The sequence below is a fragment of the Mustela nigripes genome, chromosome 6 (assembly GCF_022355385.1).
Source record: "Mustela nigripes isolate SB6536 chromosome 6, MUSNIG.SB6536, whole genome shotgun sequence".
In the NCBI taxonomy this organism is placed as follows: domain Eukaryota; kingdom Metazoa; phylum Chordata; class Mammalia; order Carnivora; family Mustelidae; genus Mustela; species Mustela nigripes.
The window spans coordinates 42,287,270-42,312,457 of NC_081562.1; the positions used below are offsets into that span (position 1 = coordinate 42,287,270).

The 25,188-nt window shown below is 38.7% G+C and overlaps 1 long non-coding RNA gene across 2 annotated transcripts in view; it reads left to right on the forward strand.

The window, feature by feature from the left end:
• The first annotated feature begins 2,935 nt into the window (after positions 1–2,935).
• LOC132020555 (uncharacterized) overlaps positions 2,936–25,188 on the forward strand; it is a 215,021-nt gene continuing 192,768 nt past the window's right edge. For both annotated transcript variants that reach the window (XR_009405028.1, XR_009405027.1), the window contains exon 1: positions 2,936–3,222. This is a non-coding gene — a long non-coding RNA (uncharacterized LOC132020555). The remainder of the gene's footprint in view (positions 3,223–25,188) is intronic.

Genomic DNA, 25,188 nt, shown 5'->3' on the forward strand with positions numbered 1-25,188 from the left:
ATTTTTAAATTTTATTTAATTAATTTTATATTTAATTCAATTTTATATTATTATTTTTATATTTATTTTATGTATTTATTTACATATAAATATATAAATATAAAATAAAAATATATATATTTATTATTATTGCATATATATAACTATATATATGCATTGTCTCTTTTATATATTGTTGGGTTTATTTGATAAAATTTTGTTAGTATATTTGTTCATGAGAAATATTGCTCTATAATTCTCATTTATTGTAATATATTTATTGGTTTTGGTATTATGGCAATGCTGTCTTTATAGAACAAATTGGGAAGCATTCTTTTCAGTTTTTTGGGAGATTTTGTATAGAATTGGAATTATTTCTTCCATAAATATTTGGAAGAATTAACCAGTGAAACCATTTGGGCCTGGAGCTTTTTTGTTTTTTGTTTTTTTGTGGAAAGATTTTTGAACAATAAATTCAATTTCTTTAGTAGATCTATGGCTATGCAGATTATTTACTTCTTTAAGTGAACTTCTTTAGGTTATATCTTCAAAGACTTTGTCCATTTCATTTATGATGCCAAAATTATTGGTATAAAGTTCTTGATAACATGCTTTTAAATCTTTTTTTTTTTTTAAGATTTTATTTATTTGACATAGATCACAAGTAGGCAGAGAGGCAGGCAGAAAGAGGCAGGGAGGAGAAGGCTCCCCACTGAGCAGAAAGCCTGATATGGGGCTTGATCCCAGGACCCTGGGATCATGATCTGAGTTGAAGGCAGAGGCTTTAACTCACTGAGCCACCCAGGTACCCCTGTGATCTTAAATCTTTTTGGTAATTTATATCTTTACTCTTCTTTCTTCTACTCCCCCCACCTTTTTTTTTTTTGATCAGTCGATGTAGAGGTTTATTAACTTAATTGTTCTGAAGAACCAACCTTTCATCTCATTGATCTTCTCTGTTATTTTCTGGTTTTGACTTTATTGATTTTCTCTCTGATCTTTATTATTTTCTTTCTTATACTTTGGGTATATTTTGCATTTCTTTATCTACTTTCTTAAAGTGGAACTTAAAGTCATTGATCTGAGATACTTTATTTTCTAATGGGAAAGATTAATGCTATACATTTTCCCCTTAGTAATGTTTTAGTAGAATCCCACAATTTTTTAAAAAAAAATTATTGAAGTGTAATTGGCATGCAATGCTATATTAGTTTTACATATATAACGTATCAATTTGACAATTCTTTTTTTTTTTTTTTAAAGATTTTATTTACTTATTTGTCAGAGAGAAAGCACAAGTAGGCAAAGTGGCAGGCAGAGGCAGAGAGAGAAGCAGGCTCTCTACTGGACAAGGAGCCCAATGTGGGACTTGATCCCAGGACCCTGGGATCATGACCTGAGCCAAAGGCAGTGGTTTAACCGACTGAGCCACCCAGGCATCCCCTGACTTGACAATTCTATACATTACCATGTTCATGATGGTAAGTGTAGTCACCATACAACATTATTACAGTATTATTGGCTATATTCCCTATGTTGTACTATTCATCTCCAAGACTTATTTATCTTATAACTGGATGTTTGTACCTCTTAAGCCCTTTCATCTATGGGGCTCAGCCTCCACTTACCTCCCCTCTGTCAACCACCAATTTGCTCTCTGTATTTAAGAGTCTGTTTGGTTTTTTGTTCATTTGTTCTTTTGTTTGTTTTTTTAGATTGCACACATAAGTGAAATCATATGGTATTTGTCTTTCTCTGTCTGATTTATAGAATCCCACAAAGTTTGATATGTTGTGTTTTCAATTTCTTTCAGTTCAAAATACTTTATAACTCGTTTTGCAATAATAAGGGTTGGGAAAAGTCACAGAAGTGGGGTAAGGGGCTAAGAGATACAGGATTGGTTTGAGATATGAGAAAGGGTGCTATCTCTTAGGCAGGAGATAGGAAAGATGCTGACGAAGACATAGTTGTGAGTGGAGGGTGGAGAGGAATGGATATTGAGGGAATTCCTACCTGATCTTTGTGTTCTTGGTGAAGACAGAGGAAAGGGTATCTACTGTAAGACGATAAGTAACTTGAGTGAAATAGAATTTGAAGCAAATTTATGGGGACTGATAGTAAGAGAAAACTATGGACACATAGAAAAAGAATAGAAGTAATAGCTAAGAGTGAAGATCACAGAGTTGTAGAATCATCTTGTACAGTTTTTCTCCTGCTTGTCTTGGATACCTGAGTGTATCAGAGCGAACAGGCAGATGTAGGAATGATTCAGGTTCAGGATTTTGGTGGATTCATTTGGAGGAAGCATGATAGAGAAAATAGAAGTTATTGATAAAAGAATGATTGAAGAACTGGTTTAGGCTAGAAAAAAGGAAGGGAAGCAAAGAAAGGAACTGACTGGTCAGGGAAAATACATGCAGGGGGAATTAGCTCAAAGGATACATAAATATAAAAATTTATATATATATAAAGGATATATATATATATACACATATAGCTCTCAGAGGTTATACACACACACACACACACACACACACACACATATCCCTCAAAGGAGATATATATATATCAAAGGAGATATATATATATATATATATATATATATATATATATATATATGTTTCAACTTCATATATATGAAGTTGAAACACAAGTTTAAAGGAATTAACAGGAAGTTTAGGTAAGTTGTGTGGTCAGACTGTGGGATATTGGAGATTAAGTTTTCATCAATGAAGCAATTCTGGAGGACAAGTTTCAGGGTGTGGTTTATATGCAGGTGACAGTATTACATTGGAATTGAAGGTTACTGGAGTAAGAAGGCCTACGAATTGTGGGCAAGGCATTTTGTGGAGCATGCACATGGATTCTGAAACTACCTAGGATCATGGTAAGGGTAGAGGTGGAGAGGAGAGTATGAATCAGCAGGAGTTTTATGTTTAGAGATGAATGTGACAGGACTGGTTGATGACAATAAGAAAAAGGCATTTAGGATTAGATATTAGAAGGCTCAAGCCTGCAGAGAATCCTGGCTTATCTCCAAAATTCATTTCAAGTGAGGGTTGGGAAACCAAAAGCCACCCGTAATGAGGGCTGTAGAAGAGAAGAGTACCTAAGGGGAGCTCCAGGTTTGAGTTTGGACGTGAAGTGGCAGAAGATTCCCTTTTGGAGGTGCACTGGACTTTGATGATCAGCTGATGGGATTCTGGAGGAGATAGTAGGAAGATCTGGGAGTGAACAGGAGAGGTGAGTGCTTCTCACAAATATTATTTTTATATTTTATATATTTATTTATATATGTTTTTAATATATTTATATATTATATATTTATATATTTTATATAACAAATATTAGTTTTATATTAAGGATTAAGGACAAGATGGATGACTGGAGGGGCTTATTTTTTGGACAGTGACTGAAGGTGTCAGATTGTGACACATGGTATTGTCCACAGACCTTAAATTTCCAAAAAGAATTTTGATGTGAGTTTACTTTTATTAGTGTTAAAACTAATATTCTAAAAAAAAAAAAACACCCCCAAAAACTAATATTCTAAATGATACTGAAAACAATCTGTGAACTTGCCTACTTAAGACCTCTTTGAACTCAGGGAAGTGTAACAGCATTCCATTTTAAATATCAATACATAAAGTATTTTTCCTTCCTGATGACTCAGGTGTCTTCAGAGATTGTCTCATGGGTTGTAGTGCTTAAACTTCCCATCAAAGCAAGGACAGTTCACTTGCCCTATGATAAGGCCTGAGAAGAAAGCTTGGATCCAGGGAAATGTGGGCAACCACAGAGCTCCAGCTGAATCCTGGTGGCAATTCCCTGTGGAAGCCCTGTGTCTTGTGATTGTGTATCTTTCTGTCCCTTTAACTGTCTTCCTATCAAGCTATCTGTCAAAGTAACTCTTGGAGGGGAAGTTACAATACTGAATGAGTGAGGGGCAGTTTTACTTCTTCCTTTCCTCAGGTATACCATTAGAAACATTTTCTTTCTTCACCGAAGAGAGCTTTTTCTCTGACTTGGATTTACTGTTTTCCAGAAGAGTAGAGATTTCAAATTGCACATTTATGAGTCCCATCTCTTCTGATGAATGTAAAAATAGCAAGATGCAGTAGACAGAGATATTCTTTACCTGGCAAGAGGGCCTTGGGCCAATTGTTTTATGTCTCCATATTCTTTTCAGTGGGACACAATAATACAGGACTTAACTTTACAGAGTTGAGGTGACCTCTAAAATTGATGTGCATGAAGTTCTTAGTCCAGAACCTGACATAAAGAAGCTATTTAATAAATGGTGGCTATTGCTCCTATTCAGAACATTATGCCGAGTAAACTCACTGAATCTTCACAATACTATGAAATGGCTGTCAATGATGATGACACTTGACAGATGAGGAAATCCGAGTTCAGTGTGATTCCCAAGGTCAAAATCTAGTAAATTGCAGAGATCAGACTTGACTTCTGGTCTGTTTGATTCTGAACCTAATACTTCTTCCAGTACAGTTAGATCATCCTAGGAAAACTATTTAGAACTTAGAGAAGAATATTTCAAAATGTAACTTCATTGTCATGGGTTATTGCAGTCCCCACTGTCAGATAATTTTTATGGGTTAACCTCAAGTGCCAGAAACACAATGGCAAGACCTTTTCATCTTACTCAGTTTTCAGGGGCACAAAGAGAGATATACATATGAAAGCTAATTTGCTAGGTAAGAGGAATTATACGCAGGGCACTTGGTTTGTTATAGAGAACTCAGCAATTAGGCTTAAATTAGATCATCAGAGTTAAACTGAGGGAAGCTATAGATGATTTGAAATATCAAGAGGGAATGGTAGGAACACTAAAACTCAGAAATATCATACAATCACACTTTTCCTGATCCAAGCACATTTAGTAAGCAGTGAGTAGAGGCTCCCTGCTGAGTTCCTTAATTATAACACTGGGGCACTCTATAAAAACATGAGAGGAATGTCATTTCTGGCAATTCATTAATCATGTGATTTCACTTCCCCTCTTGGGTGGACATTTTATTGCATACCAGGGTAGGGTTTTTGCTAGACATGCATACTCCCTCCATTTCATTTAATTGTTGAACATGACAAGTTCCATAACGCTCAGGGGTGATTTTTAATAATGCATAGTCCTTCAGTTGTTGATGCTCTTTCCCATCCCAAGCATTGAGGTATCTCTTTGTTTCTACTATCACCTTGTAAAGGCTCAGCTCTGAACTTGTTCCCTGCGTTCCAAAGAGGATGTTAGAGATCATGGAATTCTATCTCTTTATGCTATAAATGAATAAACTAGGGCCTCAAGAAGTTTAATGACCTTTCTGACATTACACAGCAAAATAACAGAATGGTTTACATTGGAAAGATTAAAACTGGGGATCATATCTTGATGAGGCAAACCAGTGTCATGAGATGAAAGAGATTTAGAAGACTTTTCTTTTTTTTTTTTAATTGAGGGAGCAGGAATTACTTAAGCCCCTTGAGCTCACTGCCTTCTCTGTAATGTATCTCCATAACTGCCTTGTGGGATGGTTGGATAATTGAATACCGTCATATGTTTAGCTGAATGTCTGGCATGTGTGGTATGCTAAATGAATGATAGGTTTTACAAATCTGCCTTTGAATTCTACATCATCAGATTTAAAATAAAAGACATTTGTACTACTTTCTTTGTATTTCCAGCTAAACTCATTGCCCTCCGCTAACGAACTCAACCCAAACTAGTTTTGGAACCAATCTGGATCATGGTCATAAGCACTCACAGTCTTTTAATTGTGGTAGATTTAGAAGCCTACAGCAGGTCTTGCTGTCATTTTCAAGCCTGCCTCACCCTTGCTCTTCTCTTCAGTCAGTCCCTTACTCATGCCTGCCATATTCCATCCCATGATGCCAGGCTGTCATGCTTGAGAGATACACCTGCTTTCTCTCTCATTCTCCAAGCATTCCTGTTCTCATGATCTTCCAGTCCATCTCTCACCTCAGCATCTTTGGTTGGAACTCTAACCCTGACCAAGTTGGAGCCAGTCATTTTCTGCAGTCCCAGGGAGGTCTTTCTGGAATGATTGCTCATTTGCTGTAGCCAATTCTAGTGGTCCCAATGTACCCTTATGGGTTTTGGCAAGTTTCTCTGCATTTCTCCCAGGCCCAGGTAAAATTTGGTGCCTGCAAATGTACAGTGCTAGAGGAATGTGGATTTGCACTTGGGCCATGGACTACCACAATAAGTTATTCTGTTATATGCAAGAATGTGAAGGGACCAGGTTCTTTTGCACTTTGATCATTTTGGCACCTGATATTTCCCTCTTATGATTCAGGGATTGATGTCCAGTGGGAATCTCTTTAACTCAGATGGTTTGTCTTGGGTCTGCTCTCATTCTTGTCTTCCCCAGTCCTAGACATGGAGTGGGGATCAACATGGGGTCTTTCCTCTTTTCTAGAACCTGGCTTTAATGGAGTCCAGACCATGCCCCCCACCTTCCACCCTCGACCAGTGATTGACACTCCCTGCACCTCCTCTCGACCCTGGGGTGGTTGATTCCTCAAATGAGATCACCTCTTAAGCCCACTACATCTTGAGCTTGGAGAAATGAACTGCTTCTTTGCCCTTCCCATGCCTTTCAACTTGGTCTTAGATAGCCATTGAGGTAAAAAAAAAAAAAAAAAAAAAGATTTTCATACTGCAATCCTCAAGATTTGACAAAGGTTTTATAAGACACCAGTTATTTAACACACAGAGCTTGCACAATTTTTGCTCTCTCTCTCTATATATACACATATATGGATAGGTATGTCAGTAAGCTCTATAAGCCATTACAAAACTACCCTACCTTGCTTGTATCAAAAAAATAAAAATTTGCGGGGCCCCTGGGTGGCTCAGTGGGTTAAAGCCTCTGCCTTCGGCTCAGGTCATGATCCCAGGGTCCTGGGATCGAGCCCCACATCGGGCTCTCTGCTCGGTGGGGGGCCTGCTTCCTCCTCTCTCTCTCTCTGCCTGCCTCTCTGCCTACTTGTGATCTATCTGTCAAATAAATAAATAAAAAATCTTAAAAAATTTTTTTTTTACAAATTAACTTTTTTTTCTTCATTTGAAACGGCAGCAGTTCTAATGAGCCCCTTAGTGGGGGGGGGGTGTTAAAATTGAAAATACCTACTTTGTTGAATAGAATGAAGTCTGTAAGAAAATTTACATTGCTTTTCAACCACTAACATTAATCTCCAGGCATATTTGAGAATTAGCAATATGGAGCAGCTCTCTTTTTTATTTTATTTTATTATTATTATTTTTTAATTAATTAATTAATTAATTTTTTTATAAACATATATTTTTATCCCCAGGGGTACAGGTCTGTGAAGTGTACAGGTTTACACACTTCACAGCACTCACCAAAGCACATACCCTCCCCAATGTCCATAACCCCACCCCCCCTTCTCCCAACCCCCCTCCCCCCAGCAACCCGCCCACAATATCCAAACTATGGAAAGAACCTAGATGTCCATCAACAGATGAATGGATAAAGAAGATGTGGTATATATACACAATGGAATACTATGCAGCCATCAAAAGAAATGAAATCTTGCCATTTGCGACAACATGGATGGAACTAGAACGTATCATGCTTAGCGAAATAAGTGGACTACCACTTATCTTTCTCTGTCTACTACAGAGAAAGACAACTATCATATGATCTCCCTGATATGAGGAAGTGGTGATGCAACATGGGGGCTTAAGTGGGTAGGAGAAGAATCATGGAGCAGCTCTCTTATCTTTCATCTGGACTCTAGCTCTTGGGCTGAATCACTTGTATCATCAAGATTAGAGTTACTTGTCACTGCTGGAGACTCTTATCTTTCCCCACTTGACTCTTTCTTCCAGGATTATGGGGAAGACTGGTACTATTTTACTGAAATTCCAATAAGGCAATCTTACAAAAATTATCATGCCAGATATAAGACACCATTAAAACCAATTGGTGAAAGTTACAGGCTTTTTAAACAACACTGCAATTCAGAGTCCTGCCTTAGTCCTGAACTCTCTCTTACTTTCTTCTTTTTCCCCTCAATTTGAGGGAGTATCAAGGCAGGGACTTCAGCTGTAAAGCATCATTGGCCAGTAAGTCAATAAGATACAGCTGTTCTACAGGGCAGCCAAAAACATAAGGGTAAAAGACAGCCACATCTTTTCCTCTTTTTGATTGGTTTATAATTACTCCAGATTCATGAGCACATTGTATAAACTTGCTTTTCCAAAGCCCCATTAATCTTTGCTATTGGTTAATCTCCTGGTTCCAAAGATGACCTCACCCTAAGTCCTGCCCAGTTGTTAGCAACTCTAAAGCATATTCTTTTCTCAATCCAAAAGAATCGAGATGGAAGATCTCCGAGTTGGTGCTTGTTTAGGAGCTTTCCAGAATGAATCATTAGAGTGCAAGGGTTTAGTGTGGCCAACTAATTATCTGAAGATAAACTGAGGTCAAAACTCAGGCCTTTGCATAGAATTAGATCCCATGCTCTAGCGCATGGGCTTTTCAAGTTATGTAGACCTGTTCTCTCTTCCCAGATAACTTTCTTGTTATTCCAGTGGCGGTTTGGGGAGTAAGAGTCAAAGCCATTAGCTGAAGACTGAATATAGGGCCACATTTTCACTTAGTGTCTGACTTCTTACCTTTATTCTTACCTTTATTCTCCGAAGGTCTAGCTGGCTTTTCTGTTTCTTTCCTTTCAAGTGACAAAGAAATTGAGCTGCGTAGCCCAGAGGTTAAGTGATTTGTCCATGTGGTTACACAAATTACTTCCAGGCCATGAACTGTAAATTGAATCTCAATACAAGTCTCTCGAGATTGAGCATCTGCTTTTTTCCCCTAGGAGATAGGGGTGTTACCGTTAGTTTTATGATGCCTTTTTTCATTTCTTAACAGATGCCACAGTTGAGCCCTTGGTGAGTTCCAACTGTTTTTCCTCATTAGACTGGCAGTAGTTGCGGTGTTCAATAACTTTCATGTCTGAATGCCCCTGAACAGAAGCATCAACACTGGACCATTTCCTAATTCTAAAAGGTTAACTTGTCTGATAGAACTTAAATTGGCTGAATTTAAAAGTTTATGGAGAGTGGTCTAAAAGAACAAAACTAGAGCATTTCTCCCAAATTTTTGATAATTAAGGAAGAGAGGAGAGACATAAATATAGAATTTGTCTAGAAGTGAGTTTAGCTGAGAGAGTGAGAGAGAAACCAGCAACAGGAGGAAACCTGCCTGAGGAGCTGGTGAAAGCTGGTTTAGCCCTGTGTTTTGACTTTCTGTGATACAACATAAGCAAAAGAAATCTCTCTCACCCACGGAGAAACAAAGGATCAGGGACAAGCACCTCCCTCTTCTTCATCCCCTGAGACAGGTGGACTGTATGCAGAGGGTGCTAGATACTCTCATTTGAATAATCACTAATGCTTCTCTAGGTCTTACTAGGTTTCTGTGCTAAATGTTTTACATGTCTCATATAATTCTTTCTGCAACCCCGACGAAAATGGACTAATACTCCAATTTTTAAGACATTGAAGCTAATGCTTCCAGAAGTTAAATTGCCCAAGATCCCATGGCTAGGCTATTCTGCCTGATTTTAGACTCTATTCTTATAAACATGTACATTCTGTCTACATTCTTGGCAAAGGATTCCAGTCTGTACTCCTTTAGAAGCCAGTGTCGGTCCAGGGACCATGAAGACACATAGCTCTGGATCATCAGAGGAATGTGGCATCTTCCTTGTAATACATCATTCACCAGAGGCCAGTCGTCTTTACTAGGGCACACGAAACACATTTTCCTTCAAATTTGTAGAGGATTAAAGAAAAATTATCAACATCAATAAGATTGTAGGAAGAATGTTTTAGTATATTAGCATCAGTCAGTTAGTTAACACATATCTCCCAATCACACCATGTCCTTAAATTTGCGCTAGGTGCATGGGTTTGGGATAGTGTTTCAATAGCATATGTAGGCCCTTGATAATGAACTTACAAGCTCCACAAGGTGACATGAAACTATCAATAAGAATGTAGAACTGGTGTGTCTTAGAAAATTGCAAGAATTTAGAAAGCAGAAGGAAATGAGGCACTGAAGAGAAAAGCCATTGTTATTATTTATTGCATGCTGATTGCATTCCCAGTGGTGAACAAGGTTTATCAAACGGGGACTTCTGGAAACATCCGGCAAGCTTTTACTACATATAAAAATATGTGCTGAATCAGTTCATTGTCCTCTATCAATATCAGGATGATGGATGGAGAACATCAAATTCAGTTTTATGTATTGTTTTCAAATTTTTTGAGTTTAAATTCTTAGATAGTAATGTCTAATGTGTAATTCAAAAGCTGATTTTACTACCTGGCATTTCTGACACAAGATGTAGGTCTCCCCCCGCCACACCAACCAGTTCTTCACTCTTTAAACACCATCTGGCTGTCCTACAATTCAGTTCAATTCTGACACTAACATCTGGAGTTAACACAGAGCCATGGGTTAAGGGCATCCCACCTTAGATGCCAGTGGCAAGTTTAGGACCTCCTTTACCTCTGCCAGACTAGCTATATATCACTGCCCTCCTCAGGTTTGATAATTTTTTATAATGGCTTACAGCACTTAGAGAAATACTTTACTTACCATTACCAGTTTATTATAAAGGAGATAAATGAATATCAGATGAAGGGGTATATAGGGTGAGGTCTGGAAGGATCCTGAGCACCAGAGCATCTATCCCTGTAGAGTTGGCATGTACCACTCTTCTGGCACATGGAATTGTTCAGCAACCCAGAAGCCCCCTAAAAACTAATTTTAGGGGTTTTTATGGAGGTTCAACTATGTAGGCATGAGGATTAAATCATTGGCCATTGGTGATTGAACTCAATCTCTAGTCCTTCCCTCCCCAGGTATAGGGGTGGGCTGAAATTTCAAGCTTTTGATCAAGACTTGGCCTTTCTGGCAACCAAGCCCCATCCCAGCCGAGAGTCACCACAAGTACTTTTATCACTCAGGAAGTTCCAAGGGCCTTAAGCACTCCATATCAGGAACTGGGGACAGATATCAAATCTTATGACAGAAGATGCTTCTATCTACTTACATCATTTAGGAAATTTCAAGGATGTTAAAAGCTCTGTGTCAGGAACCAGGGAAAAAGACCAAGTATGTATTTCTTTTAATGTAACAATACCACAATCATCAAGACATGTAATTAAATTATCTTGAACATTATACAATTATAGATTCTAATTATATGTGAGGAAAGATCAGGCAGAAGTCTCTGCTTGTTCGCAGGGTTAAGAAGGTCTGTGGCAGCTCCCCCACTGATCAAGATGGCAGGTAACAGTCCTGGAGTTTCTTTGTGAAGCTCTACTCAGGCAGATGAACTATTTTCTCATCAGTATGCTCCTGCTGCATTTCATGTGTATCCCATGAAGTGCACAATCCAACAGACAAGGTAAAATCTTTAGGCACCTTTTCCATAGTACCATAGACTACCATAGTAGTCTCCTGGTCAAGTAGTTTAAGGTCCCCACAGGTTCATGAGAAAGAAAAATGCACCCTGCCTTCTTCCCCCCCACCCCCTTCAATAGAGGGTTTGGTTTTTAAAATTTGTTTAATTTTTTTAAAATTTTATTTTATTTTTTCAGTGTTCCAAGATTCATTGTTTATGCAGCACACCCAATGCTCCATGCAATACGTGTCCTCCTTAATACACACCACCAGACTCACCCAACACCCACCCTCTCCCCTCCAAAACCCTGTTTGTTTCTCAGAGTCCACAGTCTCTCATGGTTCATCTGCCCCTCTGATTTCCTACAACTCACTTCTCCTCTCCTTCACCCAATGTCCTCTGTGTTATTCCCTATGCTCCACAAGTAAGTGGAATCATATGATAGTTGACTCTCTCTGCTTGACTTATTTCACTCAGTATAATCTCTTATCATCCATGTTGATACAAAAGTTGAGTATTCATCCTTTCTGATGGAGGCATAGTACTCCATTGTATATATGGGCCATATCTTCTTTATTCATTTGTCCATTGAAGGACATCTTGGTTCTTTCTACCATTTGGCGACTGTGGCCATTGCTGCTATGAACACTGGGGTACAGATGGCCCTTCTTTTCACTACATCTGTATCTTTGGGGTAAATACCCAGTAGTGCAATTGCAGGGTCATAAGGTAGTTCTATTTTTAATTTCTTAAGGAATCTCCACACTGTTTTCCAAAGTGGCTGCACCAACTTGCATTCCCACCAGTAGTGTCAGAGGGTTCGCCTTTCTCCACATCCTCTCCAACACTTGTTGTTTACTGTCTTGTTAATTTTGGTCATTCTAACTGGCTTAAGGTGGTATCTCAATGTGGCATTGATTTGAATCTCCCTGATGGCTAATGATCATGAACATTTTTTTCATGTGTCTATTAGCCATTTGTATGTCTTCTTTGGAACAGCATCTGTTCATGTCTTCTGCCCATTTTTTGACGCGATTATTTGTTTTTTGAGTGTTGAGCTTGAGGAGTTCTTTTTTTTTTAATTTAATTTAATTTTTTTAAAGATTTTATTTATTTATTTGACAGACAGAAATCAAAAGTAGGCAGAGAAGCAGGCAGAGAGAGAGAAGGGGAAACAGGCTCCTGCTGAGCAGAGAGCCCTATGTGGGGCTCAATCCCAGGATCCTGAGACCATGACCTGAGCCAAAGGCAGAGACGTAATCCACTGAGCCACCCAGGCACCCCAAGCTTGAGGAGTTCTTTACCGATCTTGGATATCAGCCCTTTGTCTGTAGTGTCATTTGCAAATATCTTCTCCCATTCTGTGAGTTGCCTCTTTGTTTTGTTGTTTGTTTCCTTTGCTTGCACCTCACCTCTTAGTGGAGGATGCTAACATCACATTTTAAGAAGAGCCTGTAGAATAGAATATATGTGACTTTGACCATATTTAGAAACTGCAATCTGGGACAGTAGGGAGACATGTAACCTCATGGTGTTCACAAACATTAACTTTTTTTAATATTACTATATAAATATTTTCTTAAGTAATGAATTAATGTATCTTCCTTTGGCAATAGATTCAAACTGTAGTTAAGTAATATTTTCCTTGTCATTTGTCAATTTGAAATGATCTTGTCTACACATGCTTGCTATCCGCCTGGATCGACTGAAATTGAAGAGTTTCTAAATTTTACTTTTTATTTTGAAATTATTTCCAACTGAACAGAAATTTTAAGAGTGGTTTGAAGAACTAACTCTTTAAACTCATCTGGAAATACCTTTTTAACATATTGCCTCATTTCTTTTACTTGCTCCTTCTCTCTTGTCTTTTTCTCTCTTTCTACCATTTTGGAATTAGTTTCAGACATCATACCCTCTTCTCCCTCATAGACCCACAGTACCATCATCAAATTCAGGAAATTCAGCATTGATACAATGCTATTATTTAATATACAGATAATATGGAAATTTCAACAATTTTTCTAATAATGTTCTTATAGCAGTTGTTTCTTCTCTGAACCAAAATCCAACCCAGCATCACAAATTGCACTTAGTTGTCATGTCTATTTAGTCTCCTTTAATTTGAAGAAATTCCTCAGCTTTGTCTTTCATGACATTGGCATTTTTGAAGTACGCTGACCAGATAGATGTTTTATAGAAACCTTGGATTTGCATTGTTTTTTTTCATGATTAAGTTAGATTATGCCTTTTTGGCAAGCATATCATAAAAGTGGGTATGTGTTGGGGTGCCTGTATGGCTCAGTCAGTTAAGCATCTGACCCTTGGTTTTGACTCAGGTCATGATCTCTTAGGTTGTGGGATTGAGTCCCTTGTTGGGCTCTGCGCTCAATGTGGAGTCTGCTTGAAAGATTCTCTCCTCTGTCCCTCCCCACATTTAGCTCTTTCTCTCTTTAAAATTAAAAAAAAAAAAAAAATCTTACAAAAATAAATAAAATATTAAATTAAAAAATCTAAAAAATAAAAAAAGAAAGTGATGTGTGTTTCTATGAGTTTATCACCTCAGGGAGCACATGGTATCAGTTTATCTTACTGTTGGTTTCATTTACTTTGATCATTTGGGTGACTTCCAGGTGTTTCCACTCTAGAACTTCTACTTCCTATTGTTATCTTTGGGGAGATATTTGAGACTATTATCCTCCTATCCTCAAAACTTCACCTAATAGTTTCAACATCCACTGATGAATCTTACCTGAATCAGTTATTCTTATGATGGTTTCAAAAAATAAAGGCAATTTTCCATCTTTTCTTATTTACTCTACTTTTATTTTTCCCTCAGCTTTACTGAGGTATAATTGACAAATAAAATTGTATATATTTAAAGTATACAGTATGCTGATTTGATATATGTATACATTGTATAATGATTACCACAATCTATCATCTAACATAATTACCTTTTTTGTGTGTGCACTGAGAGTGCTTAAGATTTACTTGGTGGACTTCAAGTATATTATACAGAATTATTAACTGTAGTCACCATGCTTTATATTAGATCCCCAGAACTTATTCATTTTATAATTGAAGGTTTATATTCTTTGACCTTATCTCCCCTAGGCCTAGCCCCTGATGACTACCATTCTATGACTTCAAATTCTTTTTTTAGATTCATGTAAGTGAGATTACACAGTATTTGTTTTTCTGTCTTTGGCTTATTTCATTTAGCATAAAGTCCTCCAGGTTCATCCATGGTGGTGTCACAAGTAGCAGGATTTTCTTCTTTCTCTTGGCCAAATAATACTCCACTGTGTGTGTGTGTGTGTGTGTATCGCATCTTTATCCATTCATCCGTTCATGGACAGCTCGGTTGTTTCTGAATCCTAGCTATTGTGAATAATGCTTCAGTGAACATGGTAATACACATATCTGAGATTCTGCTTCCTGAAATGAGATTCTCATTTCATTTCCCTTGGATGTTTACCTACAGGTGGAATTGCTGGATCATATCATCACAATTCTATTTTTAACTTTTTGAGAAACTTGCATATTGTTTTCCATGGTGGCTGCACCACAAAAAGTGTACCAATGGTGTGGAAAAGGGTTTCCTTTTCTCTACATCCTTGCCAATACTTCTTATCTCTTGCCCCTTCGGTAATAGACATTCTAATAGGTGTGAAGTGATAACTTGTTGTGGTTTTGATTTGCATCTCATTGATGATTAGTAATGTTGAGAATCTTTTCATGTATTCATTTGCCTTTTATATGTCTTCTTTGGAAAAAATGTCTATTCACGTTTTTCCCCGTTTTTAATTGGGTGACAATGATGATTTTTTGCTATTGAGTTGTTTGAGTTTTTTATATATGTATTGGATATTAAACCCTTATCAGGTATGTGGTGTGCAAATATTTTCCCTCATTCTGTAGATTGCCTTTTCATTTTGTTGATTGTTTTCTTCTACTTTTATTAACTGGCCTTCTACTGTAAGGAAAAATTTCTCTTTCTTTCTTTATTTGAATTAATGGATTCTTATTTTTGTTAAGTGAGCTGTAATCCACTGCTATCAGTTAACTCATCTGGAAACTCAAAATAACCCAGATTTGTCCAATGAGTGCCCTAAAAGTCCTTTTGTCATATCTCCTATATTAATCTGCTCTGGCTATCATAACAAAACATGACTACTGAGTGGCTTAAACAACAGAAACTTACTTGTAACAGTTCTGGAGGCTGGGAAATCTCAGACCAAGTGCTGGCCAGTTTGGTTCCTGGTGAGAGCTTTCTTCTTGGCTTGCAGGTGGCCAACTTCTCTCTGTATCTTCCCATGGTGGAGAGAGAGAGCTCTGGTGTCTCTTCCTCTTCTTATAGGGGCACCAGCCCTATTGGAATAGGGCCCACTTTTATGACCTCATTTAACCTTTATCACTTCCTCACAAGCCCTATCTCCAAACACAGTCACTTCAGGGGTTAGGGCTTCAACATAACGAATTTTAAGGAGACACAGACATTCAGTCCATGACATATTTTATCATTTTCTTGAGCACTTCCTTACTTTTTAATATGACAAGGTTTTCCAAACCTTTTTTTGTATTTCTTTGTCCCAGCCTGCCTTCTCTCAAAGAGTTCTGGTTCTTTTTAATGAGGATGGTATTTAGAAACAAAATTTGCAGGACAGTGCTTTACAGGTCACCTAATGTTGAGGCTATTCAGGCAAAAACTAGTTAAGTAGAAAATTCATGAACCAATTAGAAAACCTTTCTGGGGCATCTGGGTTTTGTAGTTGGTTAAACATCTGACTATTGGTTTTGGCTCAGGTCATGATTCTCAGGGTCGTGAGATCGAGTTCCGCATCAGGCTGCATCCTCAATGTAGAGTCTGCTTGGGTTTCTCTTTCCCTCTGCCATTCCCTATACTCCCTCTCTTTCAAAATAAATCTTTACCAAACTGCCTCAAACCTTTCTTACATTAGAAAGTATAAAGGACATTTCTTGATTCTTGTCTAAAATATACATACATGATATTATTTTTACAACCAATCAAGTGCAAGGCAGTAGAGTAAGAGCCATTAAGCCAAAGGCTTAATGAAAGTGAGGATCTATTGATATTGAGTCAGGGAGGTAGAGATATTGTCTGATAGTAAGAGGTTAGGACCCCAGAATAAGATTCAGCACTGTGGGGCACACACTTTTCAGACAACTGATCAAAATCAGGAGACAAATAGCCTCATTTTGAAGTCACTGGAGTGACTGTACCATCCGGACTTAACTAATCATAAAACTCAGTTGATATTCCAAGGCTAATAGGGTCTTAGAGGCCATTTGTGGTTTTTGGCTCAAGCTCCATTTCAAGGCTTCCTCTATGCAGTGGATTTGGATAGTCTTTGTCCTAGTTCTTAATATTACTTAGCCTCTCTGATTATTTAGGACGAGAAACAGAGTAGAGACAGAAGGAGCCCTGGCCCTTGTACTTACTAATTATACATGTTTTGGGGAGTAATTGACCTACTGTGTGTTTACCTGAGTCCCTTCTCCTTTCTGGGCCTCAGCTTTCTTATTTGTAGGATGAGAGGCTGAAGCTAAATTGTCTCTAAGTTCCCTTCTAGCTCTCAAGTTCTATGAAACTTTCCCTGCCTAAAATCTTTAGAGTGCAAATTAAGCTAGCAGATCAAGATAAATTACCAGAGGGGCTGGGTGCATTACAGAATCAAAGTCTTCAGAGCCCCAGCAAGGCTGCTTTTTGGAGAGTGCTTTCTTTTTACAGCTGTGAAGAGAGGAATCAGCACACTAGCTATAACTTCATATGACTAATGGTAACCATGGCGACCACTAAATATTCCTTCTAGACCTTGCATCTGCACAGCTCACTGAAGCAGAGGAAATAAACGTTGCTGCTTTGAAAAATGATAAAAATAATCTGAACCAGCTACAGGCTCAGAAGGAAAGGAGAGATCTTATATCTGAAGGTCAAGCCATTTCATCTCATTATCTCTCAGGGCTTTGTTTAATCTCAGGAGACATTTGGTGCCAACTGAATAGATAGGTCACAGGCCTGGGGGATTTTAGCATTAGACTTCTGAAATACTTGACTAATTTTTAAAGAAGCTTCTGGGATTCTGACAATATTTGCTACGATGGTGTGATGACCCATATGTTGAAGTACTGAAAGTGAACATCAGAACACCTAAAGAGGATCCCACAGGCTCCCGCAAGTTCTTGATGTCAGGTCATGTTACTGGTTTAAGGCCAGAGTGGTGAGAAGATTGCCAAGGTCAGGTCATAGTCAGTGAGCAGGAACATGCATGAGGGAACTGGACCATATAAAGCCTGCTGCTTAGATAAAGAGAATGGACAATAGGGAGTCGATGCCTTGAGTAAAACATGGAGCAATACCCAGGAATACCCAGACTAGTGGTTCAGCCTATGAGAGGCACACTGGAAATGTAAATGGGTGGAATAGCTAAGAGTGGGGGTTCTGTGAGGAATTGGAAAGCATACTGCCTTTCTGAGGAGGGCAACCTGTTGTTTCCATGGGAGATCATAGATCCAGAGCTCTCATTTTTCAAGAGAATCTAAAAATCTGAATTTTTTTCAGACTATGAAAGTTCTTAATTACATTGTTGACATGGCATGGGCTGTCATTTTGCATCCTCTGTAATTATAGTCACCTTTTGAAAATGAAAACAGGAAATGCCAGAGAAATGGGATTCTGTGAAATGATATGTACAATGGCCACAAGACCACAGGCACTCCAAATTCAAGCAAGTTGGTATGGGTCTGTAATGTCAGGGAGGCACAACTCTGTGTGATGATCTTGGAAGAAGTTTACATTTAAGTGATTACATTGTGCTTGGTTTGGAGAAAGAATATATCACTGTGGCAGTTTTAAAAGGGGTCCAGAACGATACACACTGCAGTCTGTCTCCAGCAGCAGAGGCTTTGAGCACCTCTCCAATTAGCTCTTCAATCTTCCCAAAGCAATTTCCCACAGTCCCCTCCCCGCCACCCCATCACCAAATTCAAAAAATGCTAGCACTAAGAACCTAGCATTGAGCCAGTCTAATGCTTTAGGCTAGTCTGGGGTTTGCAGATAAGTCATAAACACCTGACTAGAGTGGGGAGAGAGGGGAAGAAAGCAAGTGGGTGGTCTCCGACAAAGGGGAGAAGCCAGCATAATACAGAATTAACCATGCGTGTCTACTTTGTTACCCCACCAGAGACTTGCCTGCTAAAACTTAGTGCCTGGGCTTCAGTAGGGAGCAGTGAGTGGGTCATTTCATACTTTTGAAAAGCATAATTACTTTCCAAATTATGGAATTATTTTAAGGAAATCTGAAAACTGGGGTGAAAGGAAGAATAACTTGTATTCATAAGGTGAAATAGAGATAAAGAAACATTTCACAGAGAAAGAGAGACCAGCCAGTAAAAGGGTCTCTTGTGGGAAATTATTCTAAAGCATGGTAGCCTTCAAGTACGTTACCAAACAAGTTTTTATAGAGGTCGTGGAACAAAAAGTCTCATAGATTGAATTAATACACATATTGAGTCATGTAGCATGGTATATATGGGAGGAAGGGCCCCACTACCTGAATTCTGTGTTACATAGTACAATATGTGCTGACTCTCTGTCATACCAGTCTTCCCTCCTGATGATATGGATATGTGGAGCAGGATTGAAGGGAACCAAGGGGACTCAGCAGGTGGAAGGTGCTCAGAGCCGCTGTGTATTTCAGCTTTGGGAGAGATGCAAGGGTGGGTGTACCAAACACAGCTGCCATCCCTGATTAACCTGATGAATGCTTGTGTATTCTATGTGTGTTTGTTAGGCAGAGGATATGTGGGGCCAAAATGGGGCCATAATGGGTGTCAGCAATGTGTGGATCATTCAGTGATGATAGAGCCATCAATCTGGAAGGGACATGATTTGTTCCTTACTAACACTTAAGGTTTAATTGCATAGCTTCTGAGCCATTGACACTGTGGTGGATGAGGGCCTCCTGCCTGAGTTTTGGGGATGCCTAACCCTTCACCAGGAAGAACAGTAATTGGTAGGCAGGGAATGACAGAAATGTATTCACTGCTGCCTTTGTGTAAAGAGACTGTGGTGCTTCACTGAAATATATAAAAGTAACCAGGATCAGGGGTGCCTGAGAGGCTCAGTTGTTTAAGCATCTGACTCTTGATTTTGGCTCAGATCATAATCTCAGGGTTGTGAGATTATGTCCCCCTGACATGACCCCATGTCAGGCTGGACATGGAGTCTGCTTGAGATTCTTTCTCCCTCTCCCTCTGCCCCTCCCCACCTATCTCTCCCTCTAAAAAAATAAAAAAATAAAAAAAAATAACCAGGATAAGAAATGGTCTAATATGAGTTCCTCCTTAATAACTAAAGCAGCATTATTTTCATGGGGGCCTTTAAGCCTGTGAATGTCCTGTATCTGCAAACAGGAGAATAAATGTATGGAGTAAGAAAAGTAGAGGACAGAAGCTGAGAGACCAACCAACATGTAAAGGGCAGAGAAAAAGGACCACATGAAGGGGATGGAGCAATAGCACTCAGAGACCTTGAAGTCCCAGGATAAGATGCTGTCACAGAAACTGGGTGCTCCGTAAATCCTGCAGAAATAAACAGGACCCCTCCTGATCTGAAGATGAGAATGTCTAAGTGAGGGCACCCATCTGGCAGGGAGAGGGGAAGGGGGCAGAGGTAGGGTAGCTCCTGCCATCCAGGATGGAAGGTAAGGAGAGAGACTGCCTAATCCCGAGTGCTTCTCACTCACTTGGGGAAGAATGGCAGTGGGGTGTCAGGAAAGCAGAGTGCCGTTTTGGTTCCCTTCTTTGCAACCCCATCACTCCAGAGTGGGGTGTACAGCAACCCACTACCTGCCCCTTTCTTTCATTCTGCACTTCTAAGGGGTTTGCCTATATGCACATTCTTTTTCAGATGTCTAAATCTGACTCAGAAAATTGCTGGTTTCAACTCTTTTGCCAGATGGCTGAGGGAAGAGCAATTGACTGTTAGTGCTAAATGCCTGTGTCAGAGCCCAAAGCAGCCGATTCCAATTAACATAAAAAGCAGAACAGATCTCCTTACGTGCAAGTGTAAAAGGATGGGATGAATAAACCTTATCCTGCCTGGAAAAGGAAGTCACACTGCCTCCCTGCCCCTCTCAGATGCTGGTCACACTGTCATGTTGAGAGGGGAATAGTTTTATGAATGAGCAGGGACACCAGTACTCTCAGAACAATACCCTCGCTTCCTTTCTGTTTAGCTAGAAGGGGGTGGTCCTCCAAGTCACATGTCAGAAATCTTTTTTGGTTTATTTGTTTGGGTGGATACAGCACATCATTGTAGTTTTCAACATAATTTCCTGTCTTCTCAAATGAGATTTCGTTCAGAGAAGTAAATGGTATCAGTCTTCAAATGGATGATATACATATCTTGATTTTTTACATTTTCTTTGTAAAATGTGATAGGCACTTAGAAAGTACATTTAGAAAGGAAAAAATACATTTAGAAAGGAAAGTACATTTAGAAAGGAAAAAATAAAAATAAAAATTCTACATGAAGATATTTTGTTTCCATTTACCCTATTTCTTTCTTCCCCTACTAAATAATCATTTTAGTTATTCTCTTGCTTCTTCCATTGTTTCTTTAATATGGATATGTAAGCATAAATGTACATATTTTTATATGTGTATATATATGTATATCCTTATTTCCCCTTTCCCCCATAAAATATGGTATATTATATATTGTGTTGTGCCTTATTTGCTGTTACTGAACAATGTTAGTTGTTTGGAGATCTTTCTATATTAATACAGAGAGAACTTCCTTACTCTGATTTTACTTCTACATTATATTCCACTGTCTGGATATACCATAGTTCAATTGACCAGACCTCTACTTTGGGACACTTGGATTGTTTCCAGTTTTTTGCTATAATAGTTCTCTAGTGGATAGTCTTGTACATATATCCTGTGATATATGTATAAGAGTAACTGCAAGATAGATTCCTAGAAGCAGTATTGTGGCTCAAATGCATTTGTAGTGTTGGCAGATATTTCCAAATACTCTTCCATAGAAGTTGACCATTTTGCATTCCCTCTAGTACAGTATACAAGTATCTATTCCCTGCAGCTTTAGTAACTGAGTGTTGTCAAACTTACAGAGTTTTTTTGTTTGTTTGTTTGTTTGTTGTATTTTTTTACTTATTTGATAGATAATGAATCAGTAGCTCAGGCTATTTTTAACTTGTATTTTTTTTTTTAATTTTTTATTTTTTATAAACATATATTTTTATCCCCAGGGGTACAGGTCTGTGAATCACCAGGTTTACACACTTCACAGCACTCACCAAATCACATACCCTCCCCAATGTCCATAATCCCACCCCCTTCTCCCAAACCCCCTCCCCCCGGCAACCCTCAGTTTGTTTTGTGAGATTAAGAGTCACTTATGGTTTGTCTCCCTCCCAATCCCATCTTGTTTCATTTATTCTTCTTCTACCCACTTAAGCCTCCATGTTGCATCACCACTTCCTCATATCAGGGAGATCATATGATAGTTGTCTTTCTCTGCTTGACTTATTTCGCTAAGCATGATACGCTCTAGTTCCATCCATGTTGTCGCAAATGGCAAGATTTCATTTCTTTTGATGGCTGCATAGTATTCCATTGTGTATATATACCACATCTTCTTGATCCATTCATCTGTTGATGGACATCTAGGTTCTTTCCATAGTTTGGCTATTGTGGACATTGCTGCTATAAACATTTGGGTGCATGTGTCCCTTTGGATCACTACATTTGTATCTTTAGGGTAAATACCCAATAGTGCAATTGCTGGGTCATAGGGCAGTTCTATTTTCAACATTTTGAGGAACCTCCATGCTGTTTTCCAGAGTGGCTGCACCAGCTTGCATTCCCACCAACAGTGTAGGAGGGTTCCCCTTTCTCCGCATCCTCGCCAGCATCTGTCATTTCCTGACTTGTTGATTTTAGCCATTCTGACTGGTGTGAGGTGATATCTCATTGTGGTTTTGATTTGTATTTCCCTGATGCCGAGTGATATGGAGCACTTTTTCATGTGTCTGTTCGCCATCTGGATGTCTTCTTTGCAGAAATGTCTGTTCATGTCTTCTGCCCATTTCTTGATTGGATTATTTGTTCTTTGGGTGTTGAGTTGTATTTTTAAATTTATCTTTCTTCAAATAATAGACTATTCTTGTTTTTGTTTGTTTGTTTGCTTGTTTTGCTTTCCTAATCTGTCACAGAAGGGTCATGACATGATGATGCTGGGAAAAAGGCCTTTATGGGTGCTCCATTATTTGGGCTGTAATGACTTCATAAGATCCTGGGCTCTTTGCCATATCCTCATGTTGTTAGTTTTCTTACACCATGTTTCCTTACAGTAGTCACATTAATAACCAACACTTACTGAGTGCTTACTATACTCCAGACATGATCCTAAACACTCTACATGTTAATTCATTTACTCTTCCAAAAACTAAATTTTGTGAAAGAGAGTAATTATAACCTCTCTGTTTAGATATGGAAACTGAGGCACAGAAAGGATAGTAGCTGATGCGAGGTTACAAAGGGAGTCTGTTCTAGGGTGAATAACTGTCCCGTTTGTTTGTATTTTGAACAATCCTAGTTTTATCATTAAAAGTTCCCATGTCCTTAGAAACCCCTCAGTTCTGGAACAGTTGGTTATCCTCCTTTCACCCCAGAGTCTTTGCATATCATTGTTAAACTCCTCGAAAGACCAAAAGGGTCTGTGTGCTTGTAGTTAGAGGGATGGGGAAGATGGTGTACTAATAGTATCATGTATGAGACTTAATTTACAGATTCCTATTTTCATTCAATTAGCCTGATGCCAAGGGAGCAGGAAGAAAGAGTGGGGCCATTTCCTTAAGTCAGGCAGCAGCAGAAATGGATATACAGAAAGGGCCATTAATTCAACTACTGACATGAGAAACCTGTGTGGGGGGTCTAGTAAAAAAAAAAAAAAAAAAGATACTTGTCTTATCATTGGTAAGTAAAGAATTTTCCTGTATTATCTCCATTATTCCTCAGAGTGGCCTTATATATAGGTGCTAATATTGTACCCCTTTTACAGAGAAAATGTTAAGAAACTTGTCCAAAGCAAGGTTGATTGAAATTACACTGTCTGCAAAGTCCATATTTTCAAACATTATGTTTTACCTGAATATAAATATACTGATTTTTTTTCCGAGTGTCTTTTTTTTGGTAATTTATTTTTTAAATTGAAATTCAATTAACATATCATGTATTATTAGTTTCAGAGATTGAGGTCAGTGATTCATCAGTCTTATATAACACCCATCATTACACCACATGCCCTCCTTAATGTACATCACCGTGTTGCCTCCTCCTACCATCCCCCTCCCCTCCAGCAACCCTCAGTTTGTTTCGTATGATTAAGAGTCTCTTATGGTTTGTCTCCTTCTCTGATTTCACCTTGTTTTACTTTTTCCTCCCTTCCCCTATGCTCCTCTATTTTGTTTCTTAAATTCCACATGTGATCTTGGCTGCAGCAGCTTTTTGCTAGACACATCTTGAAAGGCAAGGGAAACAAAGGCAAAAATGAGCCATTGGGACTTCATCAAGAGAAAAAGCTTTTGCCCAGCAAAGGAAACAGTTGACAAAACCTAAATATATTGATTTCTAACTGGACCCTTAATAGCTCTCGGTAGGAAAGACTTTGAGACAAGGACAGTCTGACTCTTTGGGCTCGCTGCATGAGATGCTGGCTTGTGCTTGTATAGAGTAGCCTAGCAGCTGAGTGATCAGAAATGTCTACCAGAATTTCTAACAGCTCTGGAAAAAATCTGAGAGGACAGGCCTTGTTTAAATGTGTTAGTGCTGTGAAGAGCATCAGAAAAGGTTCTGCTCTCTTTCTGCCATCTAGAGCCAGGCAGTATTGAGCAAGCCTCACCGAAACACCTGGGTTAGGTACCTTCAGTACAAAATGGGGATAGCTGCTTCTTACATGCTACAAAAATAATCTCTTGAAGACTCTTCCATTTTGAAGATTCATGACTATCCAAAGAGCCCAATTTCTCAAGCTACTTTATACTTGAGGAAAATCAAGACCTCAGTATAGAAAAATTTATACCAAGTATATAATATATATAAATTGATATAGCTTAAGAATCCATTTGGTTAGAGTCCTCTGATAGACAGCATTTCTAAAGAAGTTTCCCAAAGAGGCCCAGACCCCACCCAGAGAACTTGTAAATATGGTATCTCTGTTATGTTTTATGACACAGTTGACCTTAAAATAAGGAGTTTTGTCCCAGTAGGCCCATTGTAATCACATGAGCCCTGAAAAGCAAAAAGCTTCCTCTGGCTGGTAGCAGACAAAGCCAAAGTAGGAGAAAGGTTTGAGAGATTTAAAGCACAAGGGGCATTTGACACACCATTATGGGCTTTAAGGATGGAAGGATATTTGTGTCAAGGAATGTGGGCAGCCTTAAGGAGCAGAGATGAGACCCCAGCCGATAGCTAGTAAGGGACTGGGAAACCTCAATCTTAAAAGTACAAGAAAATGAATTAGCCAATATCCTGAATGAGAAAGTGTCTTCCCTAGAGCCAATCTAGTACTCAGCCTGACAACACTTTCATTTTAGTCTTGTGAGACCCTAAACAGAGAACCAAAGCCCACTTGGATTTCTAACCCATAGGACTACAAGATAAGAAACGGGTATTGTTTTAAGT